Here is an 8,535-nt window from a genome sequence, read left to right on the forward strand (position 1 = left end):
ATCACCCATCAAAAGTTCCAAAGTGACTTGGTGGCATTAAGTATAAATTGGCGCAATGTTTTTGGATGACAGTATGGTGATCACTTTCTAAACTTAATATATTTATATCCTTTGACCCAGCAATTCCACTTCTAGGAATTTATCCTATAGGAATACTTGTAAAAGTAAGCAAGAATATACCTACAGAATGTCTATGGATGCATTATTCGTAATACAAGCCAAATATCCATTCATTGGGATTTGTTTTTAAAAAGTATGATACAGATCTATCATTTTTATGGAACCACAAAAAATAATGAGATAGATCTCTGTATATGTGGCATGAAGAGATGTCAATGATATATTGCCAAGTGAAGAGAAAAGCAAGTTACAGTATACTATATATAATATGGTTCATGTTTATAAATATATGTGTGTGTATATATACTTATGTATTAATAGGCAGATGAAGAAACTCTATGAGCTGACATACTAAACAGTGTTTGAACTCTGAGCTGACATACTAAACAGTGTTTGTCTCTGGAAAATGTTACTGAAAATTTGCCCTTTTTTGTTATATGATAGATTATGTTTGTTAGTCACAAAGGGTCACACTTAGTGCCAGAACCCACCTCCTGAGCTGTAGGCTACGGTGTTCTCTGCACCTGGGCGCCCTCTTTTGGGGCCAAGCCCTTTGCTGCTCCTCATCTGTAGATGGGCAGGGAGTTTGGAAGGAGGGAGAGAAAAACATCCTCATCCTTATCCACTCACCCCTGGCTTCCTGCTCTGATGAAAATGTCTCCCAGAAACATGGTTATAGATACTGCAGCCTTCGGATTGAGGACTCAGCCTCTCCCACCGTCAAACCTCCCTTATTCCAGTGGCCTGTGGTCATTTCGGCTAGTGTGCAGGGTAGGAAGCACGGCCAGACGCTGCCCACTGTCCAGCCTGGGGCTCCCAGTACCCGGATGGGAAGCTTTGCAGGGGGTCAACGAGCCTTACTGGACCCACAGCTTAAGGTAACTGGACACCATGGCAGGAGATGACCAGAGGTTCCCTGGCATCAGGCAGACCTGGGTTCAAATCCCTGGTCTCTGGCCTTCCTGGCTGTGTGACCTGTGTGAGTCAAGTAACCTCCCAGCTCCAGTTTCCTCATCTGTACAATGGAGAGAATATCTTCTCTCTGGGAGAGCAGGTATGAAGGCTACATGGAAACACAGGGCCTGGCATGCGGTAGATGCTCGCTAACTCACGGCTACTCCTGAGCCCCAGACAGGCTTCTCTGCTTTAAGAGCTAAGTTCCAGGGGCATCCTAAGGTCACAAGCAGGTGGTGTGGCCAAGATAAGGTGCTTATTTTAAGAATATCCTTAAAATCCAATCCTAATAGTTAAGATTTGTCATTACAATCTAAACTTAAAATACTAGATTTAAAATCAAGGAAAGAAATTTCTCTGGTTTCTGTCCCACCCCCACCCCAGGCTTTTATCTTTTCCCTCCAGAAGCAAATGCCCTTCTAAGAAACTCATTAAGGGAAAGGAAGATTGATGTTCACTACGTTATAGTGTCTTCTTTACGAGAGAAAAATCAGCTCCAGGAATGAGTGCTTCCAAGAAACTTTTTGAAATTTGAAGGCAATAAACAATGTAATGATCCTATTTCCTTCATTGCTATGGCTTCTAGGAAGCTCAGAGCCACATTTCTCTTTATTGTAGGAACATTTTTGAGGTTATTATTCACATTGCATAAGGTATTAGGGAAGGGCCCAGTATTTCCTGAACAACCGGACTGTCTTTTTTCTTATGGACACTATGAATTATGCAACAGGCCTTATTTCCCTCTTTACTTTGTCCCTAAGAAATCTCTAGCAAGTATAGGCCTTGGAGTAAGTATTTTGCTTACTGCATTCAATGGCTTTATATTTTCTCTACTCTTAATTTTTCCTTAATCCAATTACCACATTTACCTAAAAATGTTATATTATATGTGTTTCTGTAAGCAACTACAAACTACTCTTGGACCGAGGTAGGGAACAAACAGGTGAGCAAACAAAAGTAAACAATCTATTTCCTTTGACAGGTCAGCCCCCCCCCACCCTTTTCTTTAAAATATCAAAAAGTGATAAAGTCATTCAAAGAGTATTTACACAAATATACAATATACACACACACATTTGAAAATTGCAATCTGATGTTGTATATATATATATATATATATATATATATATATATATATATACACACACATATGTATATATATGTAATCTGATGCAGTATATATAAGAAATGTAATCTGATGTTATGGGAACAGTTTCTATGTTTTCTTTCTCCTTACTCATACTAGATTTCCAAATAAAATATGAATATTCAGTTACAAAGCACATTTGAAAACAATTACCAATTATGTGAAGCTAAAAATATGCTATTAATCAAGAAAGGATTTTTGACCACATCTCAGAAATGACTTTGGCATCTTCTTTTGGATTATATTAGCTGTAATTCTTGTCACACATGATTTTAAAAATAATTCCTGCAACTGTCCCGATGGACAGAGACTTCAGGATAACTTCACACTGTTTCTGTCCTAGAGGAAAATCCTGTTCAGGATGGCCTCTGACTCAGTGTAACATGAGACAGGCTATAAATGACCATGGTTCTACCCTGGCAGCTGACGTTCCTCTCCCTCAGACCTCCTGTCTGCACCAAGGTTGCTCCAAGGAATGAACTTGGCAAAATTCATTCATACTATAAATACCAGAGCACGATATGGATAAAATGGCATCCACTAAACAATTATATTTGTTTGTTTGCTGGATTTGTACGTGGATGAGTTTGCAGTTTTCTTACATGAAGGTGAAAACCCATTTTTATTTGCAATCACTCCACTTTTTTTCTTTACCAAATCTAAAGGAGAACTACATGTGTTTAACATTCATTTTCAAATTGCTTCATCAGAGCTCTTTGGGGTCTAATTACAGTGTTACCTTGGCTGGGAGGGATTGATTTTTGAAACCGCTACACTACCCAGATTCATAAGGATTAAAACAGGAAGTAACTCCATGCATGAACTTAACAAAATGATTCAGCTTGGTGACCCCTGAAGGGGAAAAAAAGTTCTGCTTCACTTGATGGGCAGCACGTTGTACCCTGCTCCTGGCAATTCAGCCCTTACCCGAGGGCTTCAGCCAATGCAAACACCAACAGCAAGAAACCATAGGTCATAAGAAATTGGACAAGCCGTATGTCATGTTCAGGAGGATTCCTGAGAGGTTTGGGTCTGATGGTAGAATCCAAAAGAGTGTCTTGTCTCTCTGCAACTCTCCTCCCGTATGTGTCAGAACACGGGACAGAGAAAGGGCGTGCCTGCGCCCCAGCCCTAGGCCTTCCTCGGCTGTGTGACCTTGGCAAGCCCTCGACCTTCCTGGGCCTAACTTATTCATCTACAAAATGAAACCCAGAGCTGCATCCACCAAATATGTACAGACCGCCTGCTCTGTACCAGGCTCAGTGCTAGGTGTGGGGACATCATGATGAATAAGACACACAGTCCCCACATGGAACCCCATGGAACTTAGAGTCTAGTGGAAGAAATCAATACAAAATTGTTTTAAGCACAGAGATATTTAAATAATGACAATAACCAACATATATGGGAACTATGTGCCAGGATTTATTCCAAAGATCATCTCTTGCAATCCTTTAACAATCGTATGAGACAGGACTATTATTATTATTCCCATTTTGCACATGGGAATACTGAGGCTCAATGAAGTTAACTAGATCAGGGTCACACAGATAAAAGTAAAAGGATTCCAAGGGCAACTCTGGCCAACTCCAAAACCCAGTCCTTTACCAACTGTGCTGTATTGACTTCTTTCCATCCTGACCACAGATCTGGGGATGGTGTTTAGAACTGACTTTTTTCCTGAAAACCATTTCACAGTCTCATCATAAATGGGAAATTTAGCCCTGAGTTCACATTGGGGCATTTACTGAAAACCTCATCTTTTTTGGAAAGCATTGTTCCTTCTGGAACCCTCAGAAGGTGGAAAGGCAGCAAGGGACATGGGCAGCAGGTGGCCGAGGTGGGACCTCTTTCACTTTGCCCTCCACTGCTAGCTGGATCACAGAGTTATATCCAGCCTGCGCTCCCGGCTACATAGCAAGCCAAACCAATCAGCGAACCAACGGCAAATCAACTCAAAAAAATAAGTAACAACAGAAATAAATAGGCATGCTGCACTTTTCCTGACCTTTAAACTGACTACAGCCCTGATTGTCTTCCAATTCTAAGTGAAATGAACCGGCAGTTGTACACAGACAAGCCTGCCAAACAGTTACAGCTCGAATTGCTTCTTAACAAGGGACACCAAGACTGCCAATTTGATGAGCCCCTGGCTCTGTACCAGGCTCTGTCTGTATGTGGACTCATACAAGCCTCAGAACTCCAGCCATTCATTCATTCCCTCGTTTATTCATTCAACCAAAATTTATTTGGTGCTCACTTTGCGCCAGCCACGGCATGAGGACGAGGCCTTCGTCCTCATGGAGCTTACACTTTAGCGAGGAAGGCATGTAACTGCAAAGTCAGCAAATGACGGAAGTACAATCATGCATCAGTAGGACACTCAGGCCTAGAGGACTCTACATTATAAAGAGAACACAAACCACTGGGGATCTAGCGCCTCCTTAGGGTAGCAACTCTGGCTGACCATTAGAACTGGGGAAACTGAACATTAACATGGATGCCCTGGGCCCATCCCCACCAAGTTGGAATTTCTGGAGATGAGGCACTGGTATTTTTTTATCTTGTAATTTTGAATTTACAGAAAAGTTGCAATAATCATCTGAAGAACTCTCAGATTCGCCGTTGTTTATACTTGATCATTTTCTCTCTGTGTGTATACATATGTGTGCATGTGTTTTACAAATTATATTTTTCTGAATCATTGGGGATTAAGCTGCATATCATATCCCTTGATCCCTAAAACCTTCATCATGCATCTTAAGAATGAGGAGGTTTCTCATATAGCCCAAGAACATTGATCAAAATCAGGGAACTTAATAGTGCTACATACCACTGTCTAATATAAAGCCCAAACTCAAGGTTTGCTAACTGTCTCAATAATGTCTTTTATAGCATTTTTCCCCATCCGAGATTCAATCTAAGGTCATGCACAGCATTCAGCTGTCACATCTCTTTGGTCTCCTTTAATCTTTTTGCCTTTCTTGACACTGGCATTTTTGAAGAGTCCAAATCAGTTATTTGGGAGTGTTTCCTCAATTTGGGTGGATCTGATGTTTCCTCATGATTAGATTCAAGGTGTGCATTTTTTACAGGAGTTGTGCATAAGCGTCTGTGATGTGTGTCTTCCTCAGTACATCGTACTGGAAGGCATGGGATGCCAGTTTGTCCTGTTATTGGTGACATTAATCTCCAACACTTGGTTAAGGCGGCTCTGCCAGGCTTCTCTCATGCAAAGTTACTATTTTCCCCACTGTGTTAAAGACTCTGCCTTGTGAAGAGATATTTTCAGACTATGAATATCATGTTCCTCATCAAATGTTCACTCAGTGGTTTAGCATCTACTGATGATTGTTGCCTGAGCCAACTAATTCACTAACATGGTTACAAAATGGTGACTTAAATTTCATTATACTGCTAAATGTATTAGTTGGCATTCTAATGTGGGAGAAAAGCTTCCTCTTCGCTCACATTTATTTGTTTATTTGTTTCTTTATTTGGTATCCATATGGACATTTGGATTTTTTTTTTTTTTTTTAGTCCATGAGTTCATTACGGTCACTGTTGATTTTCATGCTTAAATTTTGATGTTAATTTTGATGCTTAAATTGTCCCAGATTTGCCCAGTGAGACTCCCTTCAAGCTGGAGCCTGTATTCTTTTCCCATGTTCCCATCAATTTTCTGAGTCTTCTTTATTTTCTGGCAAAAGACATTCTAAGCTCTTCTACTTTCCTTGCCCCAGCCCTGGAATCGACCATTTCTCAAAAAAAAACCAAAAAAAAAACCCAACCTAATTCCATTTAGAATGAGGGGTACTTAGAAACCAAGATCTGGGCACTAGGAATGCTCATTGCTTCTGGGGTTTTCAGTCAATAGCATTAGTATTTTTAGAAAGCTCCTGAGGTGATTCAAATATGCAGCCAATATTGAGAACAATTGTTTATGAAGCAGGGGCCTAACCATTACTTAAGCCAATGACTACGGGGAGGAAAGGGGGAGAAGAAACTGTGGGAGCTGTGGAGTAGTGAACCAATGCAGTGTGCTTCAAACCATGGGTCAAGACACATTAGTGGCCCGTGAAATAAATGTACTGAGTCATGTCCAGAATTAACAAAATTAAAAACTCAATAGACTAGAAAATACCAAAGGGTATTACATATAATAAGGTAATTTTTTCATAAAACTTTTGTTTTAGCTAGGTGTATATGAAACCATCTGCATATTCATATGTACTAAATTGTGACATAAAACTATTTCTTACTGGTTCACAGTCCAAAAAGATTGAGAATCTGTCCTAAAGGACAGTGCTTGCTTTTCTCTCTTCTCTTAGACAAGAGTGGGTGCTTCCACCACCCAAGCCCTAAGACAAGGGAGGGAAGAGCCAAGAGAACAACTGAAAAAGAATGGGGGTGCTTCATTATCTGGTTGGTCATCTCCTTTAAGGGCAGATTTACATTAAACTTCATTCTACTGTGCCTGTTAGAGCAGATTCAGTGTGAACTGGGGAGGCATGCTGGGGTGGGGCAGTGGAGAAGTCTGCGTGTCCACCACTGGTTTCCTCTGCATCAGGTGGACGCTGGGAGGTAACTTGAACTATCTTTCCATTGCCCCACCCGAGAGGGCTGGCCACTGGGTAAGGAGACCCCAGCAGCAAAAGGCTGGGAGTGGACTGGCAGAGGTGGGGTCCGGGTGGTGGTAGAAGAGGGAGAGACAGAGCCAGATCCCTACAGGGGGTTCTGCCACATGTTGTCTCCCCTGAGGAAGAGCTCATATGAAACACAGGAGTCGGTGAGCCAGCAAGGGGATGCCTGCCCACAGGACATGGGTGGTCACGCAGCCTCAGCCAGAGAAGCGGCAGCAGCCAAGAGAGGATCACAACAGGAAGTGCAGAGAAGATGCCCCTTGGATCTCCGTCCCTCCCACCCAAACCCACCGAAGGAGCAAGTGGCTTTGAAGAGGAAAGGGCGGACGTGTGAACGATCAGACAATTCTTTCCCCCACTCCCAACCCCACTGAGGCAGAGCAGAGGCCGGCGGGTAAGCATTATATTGGATCTGAGGCTGAGATTTTTAAGTAGACTGGACTTTATGAAATCAGAACATACTTAAAAGACATGAAATCCAACCAATATGCCATGCAGGAACTGGAAAGAGATTCGAGAGAACAGGGTTGAAGACACTTTCTGGGCAAAAAAGAAAACTTTTGTTTAGACTCCACCATGTTGAGATTGCTAATATTGTTGTGCTCCCTTTAGGCAGGGTAACTTGGGAAGGCCCCTCTGAGGCGGTAATGTCCCCAGGCCTGGAGGGTGAGAAAAAATGGCCGTACATGAGCTGGGAAAGGATGATTTGGCAGGAAAGGGATAAGAGGTGCAGAGTCCCAGAGGTGAGGAAGGCGTTGGCATATGGCAGAACAAGAGAGACTGGAGGAGGTGCAGCCTAGTGAAGCGGGACAGGGACGGGGAGGATGGGGAGGTCAGAGCATGGATGGTGAGAGTGTGATGGCCTGTAGGCTGCCGAGGTAGGTATGATCATTGATCATTTTTTTCCCATTGGTTTTCATAATTGTAAAGTACTGCACTTATTTAAAAGATTCCAACAGTGCAAGATTCCCCCTAGTCCTAATTCCTAAAGGTAACTACCATTAAAGTATTCTTCCAGGCTGTTTAGACATCTCTCTGTTTCCCTGTATATATTTTTAATATGAATGAAAATTTATGGTCCTGCAACTTTTTTCCACTTGCTAATACATCATGAATCTCATTCCATGTTGTTGGTTAAGTAAGTGACGCTAAATCCTACCACATAGCCATTAAACGTCATGACGGGGCTTCCCTGGTGGCGCAGTGGTTAAGAATCCGCCTGCCAATGCAGGAGACACGGTTCGAGCCCCAGTCCGGGAAGATCCCACATGCCGCGGAGCAACTAAGCCCCTGTGCCACAACCACTGAGCCTGCGCTCTAGAGCCTGCAAGCCACAACTACTACGGCCATGTGCCACAATTACTGAAGCCCGCGCGCCTAGAGCCCATGCACCGCAATGAAGAGTAGCCCCTGCTCGCCACAATTAGAGAAAGCCCGCGCACAGCAACGAAGACCCAATGCAGCCAAAAAAAAAAGTCATGATGCCACTCTCTAGTGCTGACCGAATGACATTCTGAGTATGTTCAGTGACACGGTAGATGATATAACAGAATATACAGATGTACTTGAAACAGAATGTAAACCCCCCCCTTTTTTTTTTTTTTTTGCGGTACGCGGGCCTCTCACTGTTGTGGCCTCTCCCGTTGCGGAGCACAGGCTCCAGAAGCGGAG

General features: G+C 42.7%; 1 protein-coding gene across 4 annotated transcripts in view; it reads right to left on the minus strand.

The window, feature by feature from the left end:
- The window catches only part of IQCK (IQ motif containing K), a 128,437-nt gene that overhangs the window by 23,263 nt on the left and 96,639 nt on the right, over positions 1 to 8,535 (minus strand). The window lies entirely within an intron of this gene.

Source organism: Physeter macrocephalus, chromosome 14 (assembly GCF_002837175.3).
Source record: "Physeter macrocephalus isolate SW-GA chromosome 14, ASM283717v5, whole genome shotgun sequence".
NCBI lineage: Eukaryota > Metazoa > Chordata > Mammalia > Artiodactyla > Physeteridae > Physeter > Physeter macrocephalus.